Here is a 20,458-nt window from a genome sequence, read left to right as displayed (position 1 = left end):
TCACACTTCCCGTTTCCCATTCTTTCCTTATATTGTGTGCAGTGGTGAGCTATAAGAGGATCCCTGGGGGCTCGCGCGAGCCCTTTGTTAATTTTTTCTCAAATTTGCGAGCCCCTTGTTCTTCTTGTTTAATAATCTTGTAGAACTAGAAAATACCACCGTGGAACGTATACATGTGGATTTTCTGATAACTATTTAAAAAATCATCTCATTGCATTTTGTTCTGATGGAGCTAGTGTAATGTTAAGAAACAAATCAGGTGTTGCAATCAAACTTCTACAAAAATTTCCGAACGTTCTGATTTGGCATTGCGCTCATCGTTTACACTTAGCATTACACGATTAGATAAAAAAGCATTAAAGAAATAAATCATTCTGAAATGTTTATGGATAAATTACATGCTTTTTATCTTCAATCACCAAAAAAATCAACGAGAATTAAATATGATTGCAAAAGACCTTGGTATCGAAATTTTAAAGATCGGCCGTGTGTTTGGACCACGATGGGCAGCTTGCAGTTTGTGAACGGCTCTTGCTTTGTGGAGAAATTACCCAGCTTTATGCAAGCATTTTGCAACGAACGATAAATATAACGGCTTTGTAAATTTGGAATTTTTAAAAGGTCTAGCATTAATGATTGAATATCCTACAGGAATCACGATATCTGTCAGAAGCTCTACAAAGTCGCAATATAATATTATAAGGGCTAAGTTAGGTCTTTTTTTTTTTTTTTTTTTTTGCTCGACGATGCGAGCCCTTTGTTAAAATTTCCATAGCTCACCATTTATTGTATGATTCTCTCTAGTTCTTACATTGGTCTGTAAATTTTCCCTTCAATCTCACTTTCCAAAATTTCACGAACGATTCCATTACCTTATATCCAACTAGTCATCCGTCAAATATTCAAAAGCAGAATAATTTATTCATTCGCCAATGATCCTCTTCAAAATATTCTTTATAGCTTTTCTATCTTAAGCCAATGACTGTGTATATTTAAGCTGTCTGCTTATGATAGATTAATCCGTTAAATGAATGAACATAATTTCCCAGAAGATACTTATAACATATTACATATTTATTCATAGTTATCTTGGATTATCTGAATTTATTTCTTGGGATGAATGTAGCATCCTCCATATTCGCTTCTTTCGACAAGTTCAATGCAAGACGTGGCAATATGGCATTTTTTTTAGTAGACACAGCTGTGATAATTTTCTCTCACGCTACTATAAATATGCAAATCCCCTCCCACTCAACACACACACAGTTATACGCTTTTTCATCTCTTTATTTCATTCGTTTGGAATTACAAATTGAGGTCGACAGAAACCTCGGAAGCTACAGGTGTATCTAACTGTGCTTACACGCCTGTCACTTTAGATTTTTGAAAGCGCGCAACAAAAGTCAATTATATTAATTGGCAAGAACTTTTCTTTATCCTTAACAATACTTTACAAGAAGGGCTTGTCTGGGCTCACATGGTAGTAGATCATTAACACAGACCTCTCCATCAATGTTAGAAGTTTTAATAACTGCAGTAATGATGTTCCAGCTGGGAAGTTCGCCCACGTCAACTAGGCCTTTTTTTTAGCCCACCTACACAGCAGTGGTTTTGGATAAAACAGCAAAAACAGCTAGCCTTGTAGACGGATATCCTTGTTCCTGCACTTTTTTTTTTACCTCTTCTGTCATCGTGGAGTTCCGTTAAGAGAAAGGGGGGAAGTAGGGGAATGAGAGGAGAGGAAAGATGCAATACACTGAGCTATTGTTTCCTTAACTGCTATGTAGCTGGGCAGTAAAACTGCATTAAAATGAAGCGTAGATAACGAATATGCACTGACATTCAAAAAAAAAAAAAATTATATGTACAGTTATTCCTTCAAAGACCACTTATAATAGAAATTATCAAGATTTTTTTTTTCAATTTGTACAGTTCTTTAGTAACTCTCTCTCTCTCTCTCTCTCTCTGTTTCTTCTAATCACATCACATTTTATTATGTTTCAACAGTACGCTAGCAGATGAGTGGTTTTTACTGTATGAAACAAAAAAAATAATATTACGTTATTTTCATATTTTTCGTCTCATTCGTTATTTTTGAACCAAATAGAAATATGAAGTTTTTGGGATCCTCTTTAAATTATATAATGCGCTTGGAAGAAGGAAGGGTTGTAGTTTTGTGACTAGGTTTGCATTAGGGAAGAATGGATCTACGAATATATTAAATAGCAGGCGACATTTCCTATCCTTATTTCAAAAAATAAAATCTCTTGTTGCATTTTTTTTTTTATTTTGTTGGGAAAGTGAAATTTTCTGCACGAGAATAAGCTTAAATAAATAAATAAAACTGAACAATCCAAAATACAGCAAAGCTGAGAAGTCTTCTTTTCTTTTCAAATAAATAAATACGCGTTATTAGACGAATTCTGCTTCATACTTATGATCGGAACTTATCCGGCTCTTGAGAAAAGTATCGTAGATTGCCAAGTTTTAAAACTTTCAAATCTTTATATTTAAAGACTTTCTTTTCTAAAGGCTGTAAATTATATTAAACTTTACATATTGTGAATTTACAATAAATAAAGATAAATAAATACAGTACTAATATACAGTCAATCAACCCCCTTTGGAATTCAGCATACCTTGGAAATCCACAATGCGTGTTCAAAGTTCACATGCATTGCTTCAAGAAGCGGTAAAGAAATGATAAAGAATAAAGACTATTACTCGTGAGGAAAATTATGCAGAATGTATCATCACATTGAACTTGCAGCTTTGATGAACTATGAAGTGAGCCTGATGTTTCTGTACTGTATATTGTATTCATTGGAGGAAAACTTAAACGTATCGGAACACACACACACACACACACACACACACACACACACACACACACACACACACACACACACACATTATAAACTTACAACCTACAAAAGGCTGTAAGCTTATAATACATTAGTGCCATGGATGTGATAAAAGACCAGATAATCCGCAAACCTTGCTCTAGAGACCAAACATGGCACTTTTGTAAGCCGCTTCAGTTCTCCAATGAGCATGACGTTAGTCTCACACCAGGCGAGACTACCATCTTGCTTATCTATACTGCAGTGAAAGCATACATCCATACTACAGTGAAATAGCCTCAACGATTCCCATTGCTTAGCAAGACCTGGGTTCGAATCCGGTCTAAGATTCAAAGAACTTTTTAAGTGCTTTTTCGATTGAATGTGGGTCAGTTGGCCTCATACAGAGGTGACAGGATTTTTCCTTCCGGAAACTTGAGTTTCTCATCCCACGAAACAAGCAAACCGTTCAGAAGAACATGTAATTAACTGACATCATATTCTGCCAGTTGCCTTTGCCTTGCTGAAAAGCATGGGCAGTGCCAAATATCGAAAACAGTCCAGCGCACAGTAACATTCGAACCAACGAGCTGTTGGTTGAAAAATGAGTTAGCTATTCACTCGGACAATATATTGAAATTAAAATAATGTTAATAAGTAATATTTTATTATTAAATAAAATAATTTATTTAATTTTATATATTTTATAAAATTAAATTCCAAGATATTCAGTAGATATTCTTCGCTATTTTTCTTTCTTTTTTTTTTTTTTTTGTTAAACTGGTGGTTCATAAGTAGGATGATTATGTGTTGCATAATAACTTTTGGATTATGATCGGTGATACAGGGAGAAGTGGTTAGAACTCCGGAAGATAGTGTTACATAATTTATGGATAGTCTCATAATATCAGATGGACGAATCTAATTACATTATTAAATGATGAAAAGCAATAATAGCAGTGAATATACAGACTCTTCGCAGTTCATATGTTTCAAATAGTGCAATACCAAGGACTCATACAGAAGATTATACTTCGTAATCTCTCTCTTTCAAGGTTATCAGGGCGAATTCTTCGAATTTGTTTGCTGTTTTTGTTGAGATATTTTTCGAAGTTATATGTTACACAACCTTCATCTTTCTATATAAAAAAAAAGTATTATTTTAGATAATATAGAAATAGTTGTGAAGAAGAACGCTTGAGTAATTATTTTCTTCGGAGCATTGTGCTGTGCAAAGCTCTCAAATCAAACTTCTTTAAGACTGAAAAAAAAAAGAAAGAGGTGAACTACTTGAGGGAAGTAATTGTTAGTGAGGTAGTCTTGGTAAGCACTGCTAATCGATATTTTATAGTAACAGTTAACTCACAGTTCGTCCATAGTTATCTTTATTATATCATTAGCAAACGACAAAAAAAAAAAAGCTTGCATTTCTGGTTTTTCACCATCTGCTTGTTGGTAGTGACTAAACTTTCATTATTCACTGCCATTTTATTGTGGTTCAGCCAAGGGGTACTCATCGTAAGTACAAATCTATTATTTAATTTCTTTTTTAAGTACAGTTCGAAATAATGATTTGCAAGCACCTGTTAGATTTGTTTTTTTTCCCCTACCGCGGTTAAGCACAGACAAAAACCAAAATAAGAATGTAACAGCTTCGCTCTGGTTGGTTACAATTTGGTATTTGCAGTGGTCACTCAAATTTATCAAATGATTTGAATTGTGTTCAGTAGGGTCATTTTTCGTGATATAATTTGACAAAAATGACTCGCAAAAGTATAAAAGTTTATGTATAAATGAGCGTATATGATTTATTTTTGGTATACATAAGCCAATATTTTGAAATACAAGCTTTGATACCTTTAATTAGTAAGAAAGTAGAAGCATTCAGAGTATTTTACTGATTTAGGCATACACCATGATTAAAACTTTTACATTCTTAATTTTGTGTAATTTAGAGAATTATTTCTCTAATGTCAAGGCACATAATTCTTAGTTTGAAAGTGACTCATAAGTCTACTGCCAAAATCACAATTTTATGCTTTTATAATGTCTCCATTATCACTTAATTTCTTACTATTTCGCCATTTCCTAATTAAAATCCATATCTTTGTTATGCCACTTTTAATCAAACCGTTTCCTCTCTGATTCTAGTAACTTTTCATGTTTATGATTCCTCCATAAATTAACATTCTATAATAATGCTATCAGCACAATATGAAAAACCTTTTTAAAGTTTTATCTGTTCTTATTTCGTGATAAATTCTGAGCTTCATCCACGAAACAAATTTTATAGCGTTGGGAGATAACCATGGTAGCAGGCGAGTTTATCACTTTCTTAAAATCACCATGGTAACCGTTCATATGTTCATTATTGGTTCAACCTAATGACAACCATACGGATTCCTAAATAGGTTTTCAGACATGTAATAACTTTCCTGTAAGAGCACACATGATGTTTTTTTTTTTTTTTTTTGGAAACTTTACGTAAGTATTACATTTCCAATAGGATAAGTCCTTCAGCCTCTCTTTTAGTCTAGGAGATATCGTGTCCTTGCCGAGGTGTAAAGAGATACATCTACAAGCAATTGATTTAGCAGACTCTCTAAAGTGCGATTCACATCACGACTTCCTTGTTACCGAGGGTCATTTATTATGCGCGGCTCATTGCATTGCTTCGGAAGGTTTATTTCTAACCCACCATGCAGATGAGGTACGAGTCCGAGGGGGGGGGGGGGGACTATGTAACTGTTTTAGCAGCCCATCAGTTCTGTTGAGTATTAATTTTTGCATAAATACCACATTCCTTTCGTCATCCGAGGTGATTCTAAGAAATCTCAGCTCGTGTTTAAGTACAAGCAGAAGAAACCGCAAGGAAGCGATCAAGGCTACTTTAATAAGTGTTTATCAATTAATTGCCACACTCCATGTTCGTGTAGGTTATCGGCTAATTTATCGGTAGAGAATGGCGTATTACGAAGAATTAACAAAAGGCTCGTTGCGAACAAGGCCAGCCACACATAGTGGGCGCTCACTACATGCAACAGGTACGCCTTAGGACTAACCCATCTAAGAACTAACTCACGTTGGAGTCGTGATCTACGGCCAAAAGAGAGCACTGTTTCTTTCAAGAAAAAGAAAGAAAAAATGCTTAATATTTCTCTAGCATGACACGTGCAGATAAAATACACACACAAAATAAAGCAAAGTGGGGCCTACCTGTTTACACACTACACAGCCCAGCATGCTGAGTACGGACGAAGCCTTAAAAAACGGATGATAAAACCCTCGACGTTCGCGAGAGGGGGTTTAGCCTGTCTCCCAGGGCGTCTTTGACTGCCGATCGCTCAACACGCTGGCGCAGCTCGTGTTCCACCAACAGATTATCAGTTCCGGCTTCCCATCAGGCCAGAAAAAGAGTCGCTGCTACCGCCATCAACGCGGCATGCCAAGCGATGACCTCTCATGACCGCGTGTGACTGATGATTGCTGGACTCCGCGCGCTGTGCAACTACGTGCCGGCTGCTCACACTTGCTGCGCCGTAGTCTTGCGTTTCAGCGTGTTTGCGGGACGGTAAAGCGCCACACTGAGCGCTGTGTCAGGATCTGGCATTTAGTTTGGCCTCGGGGAGTAGTCGGGGTTCCGGAGGTCGTTTGTAGAAAGGGGGAAGAGGGGTGGTGGTGGTATTAACGCGAGTGTCAGGCCAACGGCGTGGTTCGCCAGTCTTCTGACTCGCCCCTTCCGTTTTGGATGTCTGAGGTGTTTGAATTGTCTGACATCCCTAACTGTTCCTTTGAATTAATAACATCTTGCCGGAAGCAGTCATAACTTCTTGTAAGAAAAGTGGCTTTTCCACCAACCCCCCTCCCTCTGGCGTTCAATTCAGCCGTCAACTTTCTTGACAGCCATTTTTTTTTTTTTCCATAACACTTATGTGACCTATTTGGGTTCCTTGCTAAAGATTTATCCCAATTGGCAACAGGGAAATCTGTAGTCTCTACTCGAGGAGTCAAATAAATCATTTGTCCCACCCCCGACAAATGACTGGGGTTTGTTTGGGAGGTGAGAATCAATTAGCCTCCATGATTCAAGTACCTCGAAGAAAAAGAATGAAGTTTTAAGCTCTTTTTTTTTGCGTTCTTCCGAAGTTCTGGATTTAATAGAAGAAAAGGCTGAAGGAGAAACATTAATTGAAAGAAAGAGAAGGGAGATTAAACAATATTAGCAAACAGAAAACTAGATAAAAAGTCTAAGAAGACAATCCAGAAATAAAAATAGTTCTAGAAAGACAAATAATCTTATGTGTTCCTCGAATACTCATTTTCGCTAATCTGTCACGAAAAAATTAAGTGGAGAAATCCAAATGCAGTTTTCTTTTATTAAACTCGTCTTTTCAAAAAAAAAAAAAAAAAAAAAAACTTCTTGTTTAAAAACGTTTAATTTTCTTGACCAAAAAGCTCTGGATTGCACTTGGTCAATATAATGGGATTATATTGATCAAGTGCATATAAACAACTATGTTATGAAAGAAAGCAAAGATGCTACCTATAACTAGTTTTCACCAACTATGTTGGTGAAACTAGGTATAACATAGTTGTTTATTATATGCACTTGATCAATATAATTCCATTAAAAGTCTTTCCAAAAAAAAACCTTTTCTCTTTTCAAACTCTTCTCCAATCAGCAATCTAAGAATTAATTCAGGATGTATTAAATGCGTCTTATAGTCTCGTTGTAACTTCGTCATGGAAGTTACAACGAGACTATAAGAGACCATGACGCTAAATTGGCTCCGGTATGGTTGGCTATGTAGGTAGCATCTTTGCTTTCTTGTCAACGGACTCTTCCAATTTCACAATGGACATGATTTTAAATATCTTTAGATGAATCTCTTCGCCATTGTGAGATCACCACCTTGCTTGTTGGAGGTCTAAAGTGGTTTTATAAAAGTTCCATGTTTGGTCTCTAGAGCAGGATTTCCAGATTATTAAACTTTAGCCCCCACCACCAAGGTACTAATGCACGATATAGATTTACAAACTCTTTAGGCAATGATGAATCCTGAAACAAGAGCCTTTCCTGAATAATGGATTAGCGACATTCATATTCTTATCATCAGGTCTCACTGCGGACCACTTACGGTACTGGACATGATAAGTTTTTTATTTTATTTTTTTATTAAGAGGCGGAACCATCAAAATATATTGATATGGAAAGTAAAATGGATTATTCAATTAGCTCTTAAAAGGTCAGAAATTATCCAGGGAACAAAACATTGATTGCATGGTTGCTATTTTGGTGGAAGAATCCAGTTCTTGTGTATAATCCTCACCCCTACCCGGGTTCGTTTACTCAGGCATCCACTGAATTTTGATTCTTTCGTTATCATCATCGTAATCCAACTACTGAATACCCCAATCCAGATTCCACATTTTCAGTACCATAGCCCCTCAGAATATACATAATTAATCTTCTGCACTGGATCGCTAAAGACGTTGGAAGTTTTTTCACTTGGTTAGACTATAAATTATATATTTAGTTTAATCCTTTATACAAGTGTAAGCAAACAAAGTTTGCGCCTAAAGTATCTTCAGGACTGGGGCAACCCATGGTAAAGGTGGTATAAGTTCTCATCACTTGCCTTAGTATCTCCCATATACCACCTTTACCACGAGTTGCCCCAGTCCTGAAGATACTTCAGGCGCAAACTTTGTTTACTTATACTTGGATAAACGAGTAAACCAAATATATAATTGGTAGCAAAGCCAAGTGAAAAAACTTCCATCATCTTTCTCTAATCCAGAGTAATTTAATAATAAGGTGTGACACCTTTTGTCAACTCGTATAGGTAAATATGACTTCTGCATTACTTCCACCTTGGTATCACCACCTCTGGGTCTGGCTTCCACTGATGTGCTTTTGCGCAGAAGTGGTCCCTTTCCTTCAGGTATGAGAGGCTCTGCTTGGAGGTATGTTTTTGCCTGTCTCTGAGTGGGGCCACCGCTGGATTATGGCTCTGTCTGGTGATGGAGTGAGCTGAGAAGTTCTCGGTAATGGGGTGAGCTTGTCACTGAGTGGAACAACACTGAGTTGGACGGTCCTTCGGTCACTCGTAGAGAGTGGCCTGGGGGACTGCCTAATTTTTAGAGAGGTCTTTACTTAAACAGCACCTCAATAAAGGTCGAAACCGGTCTGGGTAGTGGCCCTTCCCTTAATGCATAGCATTATACATATCCGCAAGGAGATGATTCTTTGCATTACGGGAGATACTAAAGCAAGTGATGAGAACTTACACCACCTTTACCACAGTCCTGAAGATACTTCAGGTGCAAACTTTGTTTGCTTACACTTGGATAAAGGATTAAACTAAATATATAATTTATCATTGAAGACGAACCTGAACTGATCCAGTGATGCTACGCTGAATAATCATATGGGATGCGATGTAATTAGAAATGAATATATCTTGAATAATTTATATAAATAACTAATTATAAAATCATGAACGTAGCATAATTCATTTCTTGATTGTGATAGTAAATTAGCTAGCCTACAATTTACGCACTCCTCGACCTCCTTTTGTGGACAAAATTTCATCAGACAGACACACATAATTCAGATTATTACATCAAATAGTCAAGATTACATCCAAGCTTAAATTTAGATGAACTGCATGCAATCCATGTGTGAATTAGGAGAGTTATTATTATTATTATTATTATTATTATTATTATTATTATTATACTAATACTACACATAAGGGATTGCAGTTTCTGTAATTACATTAGTGCTAAGAAGGCACGTGGTATTCTGTGACAGAGGTGTGGAACATTTAAATAATATAATAATAATAACAGTAATAATAGATTGAAATTGTCATAATAATGAATGATTCAATATTACTTCAAGTGACATTCCCACAGAATTTCCTCGTATTGCAGTTGATGATGATGATATTCTGCTTGTTTCTTCTCAACTGCTGGGGGTGAAGGCCTCTCTCATTCCGGAAGGGTTGGGTCTACTTCTCCCATGGCAACCCACTCCATATTGGGAGAGTGTATATATATTTGTATGAATGAATATATGAAGGTGAAAGACAATCACAAACATCCATCCCTAGGCGTATTCGAATCTACAACCGTTTGGCTGGAGAGCGGATACGCTAACTACCCGACCAACCAGGCCGGCCCACTACAATTAAATTCATGTAAATGTATTTTTGAAAGTCATCCTACTCTCTTCAGAGCAAATTAAAAAAAAAAAAGAAGGTTGTTTACATATCACCCGTAAAGTGCTTTCGATGTAACTTAAAAAGATGAAGTGTAAAAGTAAACCCGAAATGCGAAGCTCTTGCTGTTATTATGAAGATTATTTTCTTCAGAGCAAATTAAAAAAAAAAAGAAGGTTGTTTACATATCACCCGTAAAGTGCTTTCGATGTAACTTAAAAAGATGAAGTGTAAAAGTAAACCCGAAATGCGAAGCTCTTGCTGTTATTATGAAGATTATTTGTGAGGACTTGTTATTTGTGAAGAGCTAAAGAAAGAGACGAATCTTTATCACTTAACAACAGATAACTTTTTCTCAAAATGTCTCGCTTGTTTTTTTAATGTGCAAGAATCCATGTCTCCATTTCTAGCCAATCACATGAATTCCACGATGTAGTACAGTAATCCCTCTATTAGTGGCGCCCCCGATTAGTGCGTTTTCAATTAGTGCGTCATATACCCAAATTCGATTAGTGCACCTCTAAAATTTGATTAGTGCGCCTATATACATCTGAAAAATAAATATTACAGATTTTAAAAATTTTCTATCTATACATAAAAATGTATAGAAAATAATGCATAAAAATGGCTAACTATTTTAAAAAATTACTCACCAGAATGAAATAACTTAGTTACCGATTTAAAACATTTTACAAAGTTATTTTTAATGGCACCAATTTTTATCGCCAAAATTTATATCGTCTGCTATAACACGCCCACAGATTCGAGACCCTTCGACACTTCTGCGCATGTCACAAAAAGGAGAATCCATTCCGATAATAGGGTATTCAATCCGTTTTCTGGAATGATTGTTTATTATTACACGTTGGAAAATTAACTTCTCTTTTATGATCATTGTAGTTTTTAAAGTGGTAACCATTTTGTTTGTATAGCAGTTGGGAAATTTTATCTATAAAGCACGTGATTTCGCGTGTTGGCAACCAATTCGTACGTCCTTCATTTCTTTCTCCCCTTCAATGATAACGTCCAAGAGTTAATTAAATCTCATTCTGAAGAATTGAGTGATTCCGACCTGCTAAATTTAGATGCACAGCGGGAAGATCCCGAAGAATATTAAGAAAATATAACCACTGATAGTCAGCCAAATGAGATTTTACAGAAACAATTTGAAAATATTTTCCGTACAATCGAAGTTTTTAAGCAACAATGCTTAGAGGCTGACCCTGATGAAGAGAGAAGCAGGAAAATTTGCAGAAGAGTAGAAGAGGCAATAGGGCCATACCGTCGGATGTATGAAAAAAAAAAAAAGAAACAAACAAAATGCCCGCAAAACTACGTTAGCTCAGTTCTTTGTTAAGTAGAATAATAAAATTTATATTCTGAATATGTTTTATTGTCTTTCAGCTTCATGGTTTCCCTTTAACTAGGTCCTGAGACATACCTTAATTCTTTTATAAAAAAAAAATTAAGGTTCAAAAAAGAAATTTGAGGAACGAATTATACCTTTTCCCATAGGTTATTATATTCGATTAGTGCGTTTTCGATTAATGCGCCTGTTTTAAAGAACGCATTAGGCGTACTAATCGAGGGATTGCCATATTTCTTCTCTCCTCGCCAGGTTATTCTCTAAGATAACAATTCTCCAAATAATCATCTTGGAGAGTTACAACTAGAGAGGAAGTGATAAGGATGGTTACCATTTCTTCGTAAATCAGTTCATTACGAATACCGCAAATTTTCAATTAGTTAATAGAAATGAAAACTGTTCTAATGATTGTTAAAATTATAATGCAAACTAAATATTTGAAATTAATGTTATTAATGAAAGACTGAAGTAAATTATATCAATAAATCAATCCTTGGTAATCGCCTCCCAAAACTAAATCCGGAGCGGCACTTGTAGGAGAGCAAAACTTTTTGGGTAATATTTTGCTGCCGCTTTCTGTCTCTCATACACATATAATATTCTTCTTACCGAGAGGGGGAAGGGAAAGAGCTATTAGCCATATACTACTCAGATATTTTGGATAAGTTTGTAATAGGATCACTGAAGGACTTCTTTGCTTATGTTTCTAAAATCTGGCCGTCCTTTCCCATATAATATGAGCCCTAGTAAGAACTCCTTCCCCATTGTTGTGTGTGTGTGTGTGTGAGAGAGAGAGAGAGAGAGAGAGAGAGAGAGAGAGAGAGAGAGAGAGAGAGATATTCTAGCCCATTTCACATGTGCCAGCTTGGAATTGCACGTAAAAAAAATAAATTTACTTCCTTTTAAGTATTATCAAAATTAATGAAATATAATATACCTTACAAATAGCAACTGTATAGCAACATTAGTTTTTATGAAGGCCTACATAATAGGTTTATAATATTCAGGGGCGAATGCTGGTCTTGAAATTCACGCTTGCTCTTGTTATCATTCAGGGAGTGAGAGGTGTGATTGAAGTCTGATTAGCGGAATAATGAATTACTTACCATTTAAAACTATGTACAGTATTTAGAAATTTATGTACATTTAATCATACAAATACAACATTTATTTTACAAATGATATTCTGTCTTTTTTCAATTTAGCTACTTGAATATAAATTCTACCCTACGGTTCTTCTTTATGAACTGGTCAATAACCTCGTCATAAAAAGTTGGTTGTAACTTAACTTTCCCAAGCAACACGCACACTTGTAAAGGCTGGCTGAAGCTCACTGGCTAGAGCTACTTTGACTGCGTTTAAGACGACGTGAAGGGAGCGGAAGTGCTATGATTGCGCATGAAATCCCAGTGCTGCTGCGAGGACCTGGAAGCTCCTACAAGCCCAAGGTAGCTTTCACTAGACGAGCAAGCATCGGCCTTCGATACACAACGCAAAGCTCAATTATGGCCGCGCAAGCTTAAAACGTCTTCTGTCTACAAAAATAAAAGCCTAAATGGAATGCTTAGAAATGCATGCATTTATTAACAAATAAATATTACTTCTTTCTCAATTAATGAACTTGCGCAGCAAGCATAGCAAGCATGGAGAATTCGCCACTGATAATATTTATTTGTGAGTCTCACCAGGAAAGGTCGTAAATTAAATTCCAACACGATAATGTTAGATGCGAAAGTTGTTTTGAAGTTAAACTTATCAAACTATAATATATTGTCTTCATACCACATATTCTAGTTTTAAAAGTTTGAGATCTCTGCTGCTACACTTGGAAATTTAATTCGCAAATACTCTCTGATATCCATGGTTCATTCGAGGAATTGTGTCATTTAATATATAATGTGAAAGGAACGGTGGGAACAAAACACGCAGATTGTTTTACAAGTTGACGATTACTCAGTTATAGGTAGGGTAGATTTCGAAATCAGTATTTAAAAAATAAACACAGAACAATTTTAGACAAGTTTTATAATGCAACAAAAGATATTTTGTTACTTCAATTAGTGCATTGACTAAAGGCTCCTCTAATACAAGAGAATTATATCGACTCTTCGGAAATCATGTCTGTTACGTAGTGCAATGCCAAACAATTTATGATGAAGGTTATATAAGCACCATATGCTATCACTACGTAATCACTTTCAAAACTTGTTTAGAAAGTTTCTTAGAGCAAATATCGTTTTACCTAATTAGGTGGGAAACAACTCTTTTACTTAAACCATTTAATCATCAAGCTGGAGTTTTAAAGTTCTTTCTTTAGAAATAAATTGTGCTATAAAATTAATTGGACTAAAACTGCCTTAGGGGGGCTTCGTTTTTCTTGCGTTCCCCGGCTATTATAAATCCACTACTGCTCAAATGACAGCCTGTGGGCGCTCATTATGCTCCCCTCGAATAGTAAGAAATCATAATAAAAGGACAAGTCTGCAAGTTGCATGCTCTGTAATATATAAAATTAAGTCTAGAAGAAATATTGAGTTCTATAGAAGTGCTACAGATGCTAGCTCACCTTAGCTTTCAAATACAAAACTGATCAACATTAAAATCCTACAAACTAGTACGAATCGGGAAATATCTGAACACGGTGCAGATGGGCGTTCTGCGAAGACTGCGGGTGTAATTTGCAGTTCGTGTGCCACACGACACACCTAATTTTAAAGCATATACACACACTTTTAACAAGGTGGGTGTGCTCTTTCATATTCTCCGCAGTAAAACACGGAACCTGGAATAAAGAGATGTGTTGCTCTCCTGTCAGATGATTCACGACCCTGCTGAAGAATATGCAGCCATAAAGGAAGTCCCCTCGTAAACTTTATTACCCCTTTATGGCAAACATGCCGCTCATTATATACAAAGGATATCTTAAAGAATTAAATGCCAGCCATTGGTCAACGAATTCCTCCAAAAACCTCGCTCTTCCCTGAACTTAAAAAAAAAAAAAAATGTAGGGGGGGGGGGATTAGAGCGAAGTCATTTGAACAACATGTTGCATTGACCTGGAAACTGACCCGGATATTGTATGCAACGCCTGGCGCCAATCCAAGAGCGTTCCGTCCAGTCTTTCCGCGTCCACGTGCATCGTGTCAGACAGGCCGTGAAATAATGGGATGTTTATGGTTTTTGCTGACGATGCCGGCACCACCTCCGGCTACAACTATAATACTATAATTAGACGGTTGAGGTTTGACACCGTTGGCTACGTGTAGGCTTTTGGGGGGTGGGGGGGTGGAGAGGGACAGCTGTAGAAGGGTTGAGGTTTATTCACTTCATTAGATCCTTCATTAAGAGAGCGAAAGAATGTTGTGATATCCTTTAGTCCCCCCATTCACAACATTTCTTAAGATTTACGGATCTCGCTCGTCTCAAAAACACCTGCGTCTTCCATTCTCGTTCCATAAGACTTTTTTGTACTGCGATATTAACGGGCATTATCGGTTGTTCTGTAGATCCAAGGTCATGACCTATGAAAACATTAGTCACATTATTACTTTTTACGATCTCCCAACACATCCTCCTGCACATTCCTCAATGGACTGTGGTTTGGGCTCGGACTATATTACATTGCTCACTACACTAAGCAAATTGCTTGGCTAATTATCGTCCAAGGTCCTGCTTTACATTGGACTCTTTAGATGTGATTAAATGCTAGTTATTCTCTGAATGTATGAAATCATTGCAGGATAACTGGTTTGTGGTCAAACGGATTTCCTGTGATTCAATGAACAACATATTATTCATCCGTTGGAATGATAAACAAGTGGTCAGTCGATCTCCAATCCAACTAATCTTAACAGGTTCAAGAATTGTTGCATGTCCACATTGGTCAAAAGCTACTTGTTAGGCGTCAGAAGGTGTGTGATCCAAGATATTATTTATAATATTGTTTAGCAGGTGAATGTACGGTTGGTCCAGAAAGGAGACGCAGCTTTTTCATAGGTTTTCACATAATAATAAAATAATATGATCTGTTAAATAGAAACAAAGAATTTCCTTTCGTACAAAGATGCTAATCTGCGACAGGTATCAGGTTAGAGTTAAACGTTAAACGCAGTTAGAGTAAAATGTAGAAGCACATTATTATTCACAGACCTTTGAGAAAATTGAATATAGACTATCAGGAAAACGATCCTTGGAAAAAATGTTTCTATCACTGCATCTGTAAAATAAACGTCAGAGTGAATTTATTACCCTCAAACCGGTTACGGTTGTTATAAGTAAAATACATGAGAGAAGATTGATGTTGAATTCGGGACTTCCATTTATCTATGAAATCATTAGCTGTTGACTCTAATTAGGAAAAGGAACTTTATTCCAAGTTCCGATAGAATTTTGACATCCTCATTCGCCATCTAGCGGGATTTAACGATATCTAGGGGAGAAGAAAGGGGGAGGCGTGCTTTTCTTGAGATTTCAGTATTTTCGAGATGTTAAAGATGACGGTACAAAGTTAAGCTTAAGAAAGTCTCAAGTTTTTGGTAGCGTTTCATGCAAATTATTCGTCTGTCCGTTTTCCTGCAGAGTTCACTTGCAATTAGACTTTGCCACTTGGCCTGCGGGAAACCATTTTATCACGCAAAACCGTGAGGGGACGCTCCAACGCTCGTGGGCCGTGGGAAACCTACACGTGAACAGGGTACTCGAAGGACTCATCCAGTGACACCATGCATCTAAGGAATGTACAGGAAATTGTTGAACTGGTGCAGGAGAAATTCTTTGAAACGTGTAATTTTGGTGACGATTTCGAGACGACAGCGAAGTGGCAGAAGAGAGGGGGGGGGGAGCGAGTGACATGTACGAGACCAAGGTTAAATAATAGCACCTCTTTAACTTAAGCGTATATTTTTTTTTCGTTGTTATTCCCTCGGAAAATTTGAAAAACATCTTGTAATCTATCTGATAACGGGATTGGCAAACAGGAGCTCGAGAGTCACATGTTTTTTTTTTTTTTTGACTGCGCCCGTGTTGACTTATTCATTTATTATTAAAAGTTGAAATTCTTGATTCTAGAAATGTGACTTCGTCCACGGATACAACTTGGCAACTAGCAAAAGAAGAGACCGAAACAGGTAACACTATAAGACAAGTGTAAACATACACTTTGTTGCTCAAGTATCGGAACACCAAAAAAATTCAGACGATTGAAAAATTGCCTTTTTTTCAATCAGATGTAAGTCTACCTTCATCCTGTATCCCAGCATGCACTCTGTGTGGAAACATTTCACATATTTCTGACCATTTTCACAGAAAATTAACTTCCATTCTTTATGTCTTGAGTTGTGTCTAGTGATATGGACCTCCCAAGAATGAATCCTCTCTTTCTTTCTCTCTCTCACACACACCCATCGTCTTCATCTCTCAAGATTTCGGTCGAGAGTCTAAACTAGTCAGTCCACTAGAGGTACGTTGTTATCCTCCATTCAAGCCATAGTAAAATTTTTACGATACGGAAATAATATTATGCACATCTCCTTTAACGGTAGTACCGATAAAAAAAAAAAAAAAAAAAAGTGAAGTAATTATATTTCATGAAAAAAAAAAAAAAACACTCCCTCCCACATCATCATACTTCTACTACCATGTTTTACATCTTTGACAATGAACCCCTAGTCGTGGCGTTCTCAGGGATCGACAGAAGACTCGCCTAACCAACGAAATCACATGTCACCAGTTTTATGGACTCCAAAATGTCATCTTTCAGCGTGTCTGGTTATTACAGTTTAAGCACCACTGTAATTGTCACTTAGCACTCTTGTTGTCGAGTTCGAAGTAGTTAAGTTTGCTCTCCAGGTGCCATTTTATACTGTTAAAAGATGATATAAAGAAGATGACGTCAACAAGTTACCATGTAACTGGCATCTTCCTATTATATGCATGGATTCTATTTGCGTTCCTTTTCATCATGCGTGCTGAGGCGATTCAGTGCTTTTGTCGATATATGGCATGTGCCAATTACTTGTGGCTGACAGCACGGTTCTATTTTTGCAACACGAAATACCTGAGTCGCTGAGGTGATAAATCTGTAGTGTAGGCAGGTGTAATTTAAGTTTCGGCACCCGAGAAATGATCGGGTTAATTATGTCTCACCAGTAAGTAATTATGACTATTTATTGGGCGTGTGTTCTCCAGAAGGGTTATTTCTTTCGAAGGAAGAAAATGTTGGTATCTTTGTATGAGACTGGTTAAATGACTAATGATAAAGTGTGTGTGTGTGTGTGTGTGTGTGTGTGTGTGTGTGTGTGTGTGTGTGTGTGTGTGTGTGTGTGTGTGTTTACATGACTACTATACATACACATTATCAAAATAATTTTTTTTTTTTTTCTTCTCCCAGAAACTTGGGTTTTACATTTCGCGTACAGGCAAATCGGCCTTCAGAACACACGCAGTTTACAGACAAAAAATACTGTTGTGGTGGCGGTAGATGGCGTTCATGGTAGTTGTGTGTGGCGGGAGAACTAAGCAGTAGGGAGAGACGGTGAGATGTGCGTGTGTGTGTGTGTGTGTGTGTGTGTGTGTGTGTGTGTGTGTGTGTGTAGCGGAGTGGGGCGCCCCCCACGATGAGTCCAAGGATTCCTTGGAGGTGTCACATAATAATAATAATAATAATAATAATAATATTATTATTATTATTATTATTATTATATAATATTATCATCCGAGAACGTAATAATATCATATCCGAAAGTATATAATGAATACGTTAGGGGATGGAAATTACAACGAGAATGTGACATATTGTTGTCAATAGAAGGTGAACATCTACAGTAGAATTTCATATGCGACTGAGTCTTATGCATTCGTATAAGATTTCGAAATCTCGTTGTGCCTGGCCTCATTTGTGTCGAGAAACAGTTCAACAAATAGGCAGTTAAATATAGAGAATTTTTTGTAGAGACTAATAAGCGATATATTAAAGTTAATATATCGCTTAAGGACATTCATGTTCATTTATAAAGGGGCTTTTGTTATGTTTTCTTCTTCTACTACTTGATCTCTTCCTTACTAAGATAAAATTAAGATTGCAACTTAACTGACAGTCTTAATTAACGAAGAATCCAAGAAGGGGAAAAAAGTATGCATTTTTTTCATTATAAGTCGAGCTTATTAAATGATACAAATGCCCAATGGATAATGCAAGCAGAGAATTAATTAGTACATAAATAAGATTGAAAAAAAGGTAAGGAGTAGTAACAGAACGATATAATAGAAAAACAATACTAAATACAACCACAAATAAATCCTAGGAAAGACCAAAAAACATTAAAAGGGGGATGATGGAAATAAAGTGGAAGTAGAAATAAAAAGAAACGTATCGTAAACGGTTAAATAGTAAGATATTAGACGATGATATAGACTGCAAAATAATATATCTAAGTGAAGTAAGAAAAAGATAGACAATCAGAAATAAATTTGTTTTCTAATTTAGAACATGATTTATAAAAAACGAGACCTCATACGTGTAAAAGTTTGAAACACCTAAGTAATAATGATATTACAGAAACGAAATATAAGTAGTGAACTGAAAGCATAATTTCTACATTTTGTTCAAAATTATGTAAAGAATCATTTGCAAAGATCATGAAAAATGACAGTCACAATAACAGAAGAATTATAAATTATTTTAGAAAAAATTAAAAAAAAAAAATAAAAATTTCCCTGGAGAAGATAACAAACTCAAAATCATACACACATGCAGGAATAAGAATTTCGTTTTCGATTATGATTATGAATGAAGTGCACTCTAAACTTATATCCTAAGCCTATCGAAAACTAGTTGTATTTCGCAATGATAATTTCGATAAAAAAATTAACACAATGGATTTTAAGCTATTGAAGATGAAAAGTAAAGTATTAATAAATAATAATAGTTTGAGACAAAGTAATCCCTTACTTATATGGGAAATACGTGATTTCATATGAACGTGAAAGGATACAATTATGAAAATTACGAAATACATAAAAAATAACAAAGATCTGTATTTAAGTTTTGTCGATTTGGAAAAGGCATATGACAAGGTGCCAAGAGAGAAGCTATTCAATACGCTGCAATTATATGGTGTCAATGGGGCATTATATCAAGCAATACTTAGTCTTTATTTGAGTTGTAAGTCGGCGGTTAGAATTGAAGGAAGTACAGGAAGATGGCTTAATGTTAAATCTGGTGTGAGACAAGGATGTACATTATCCCCTCTGTTATTCATTATCTATATGGATCACATTATGAAGGAATGTGGTATTAAACATGATATCAAAATTGGAGATGTTAAAGTCAGCTCTTTGCTTTATGAGGATGATGTTAAACTTCTAAATAAATCCGCTACAAGTCTGCAAGATTCTCTGACTAAATTGAATAGCTGTTGTAATAGATATGGTATGAAGGTCAGCAATAAAAAGACAAAGACAATGAAAATAGGCAGAATCATTGAAAATGTCAACTGTGTTGTGAATGGAGAACCTGTGGAACAAGTTAACCATTTCAGCTACTTAGGCACGATTTTTACTGAAGATGGTAAATTAAATATAGAAATAGACAACAGAATCAGCAAAGCTGGTATGGTGGGAAGTCAATTGAATAAATTCATATGGAATAAGAAAGAAATTAGTCGGAACACTAAATTAGCGGTATACAAGACAGTGTTCAAACCAGTTTTAACTTATGGATCTGAGAGCTGGGTCAGTAAAACACTTGACCAAAGACTAGAGACCGCAGATATGAGAGTCCTGAGAAAGATCAGAGGCGTGAACAGATGGCATCAATGGCAATATCATATTAAAAATGAGGATATTAGGAAAGAACTTGACATTGTCAGCATCCAGGAATGCGTTAGCAGAGCTAATCTCAGGTGGTATGGTCATTTAAACAGAATGGGCGAGGAAAGATTAGCAAAACAAGTGTTCTCTGCCAGGTTGGCAGGATAACGACCCAGAGGAAGACCAAGATATAGGTGGATTGATACGGTGCAACG

General features: G+C 36.2%; 1 protein-coding gene across 7 annotated transcripts in view; it reads right to left on the bottom strand.

Annotated features, from left to right (window-relative positions):
- LOC150110161 (uncharacterized) overlaps positions 1 to 20,458 on the bottom strand; it is a 110,468-nt gene that overhangs the window by 20,340 nt on the left and 69,670 nt on the right. Inside the window, exon 1 of one of the 7 annotated variants that reach the window (XM_090398210.1) lies at positions 6,060 to 6,223. The exons of the other annotated variants lie outside the window; for them this stretch is intronic. The gene's annotated coding sequence lies outside the window, so the exon portion shown is untranslated. Of the gene's footprint in view, positions 1 to 6,059; positions 6,224 to 20,458 lie in introns of those variants that run through there. 7 annotated transcript variants of the gene reach the window in all.

The sequence above is a fragment of the Typopeltis vanoorti genome, chromosome 1, assembly GCF_054136105.1.
Source record: "Typopeltis vanoorti isolate ZY-2024b chromosome 1, IOZ_Tvanoo_1.0, whole genome shotgun sequence".
Taxonomy (NCBI): domain Eukaryota; kingdom Metazoa; phylum Arthropoda; class Arachnida; order Uropygi; family Thelyphonidae; genus Typopeltis; species Typopeltis vanoorti.
Note: the sequence above shows the minus strand (reverse complement) of the source record. Positions and strands in the feature narration are given on the sequence as shown.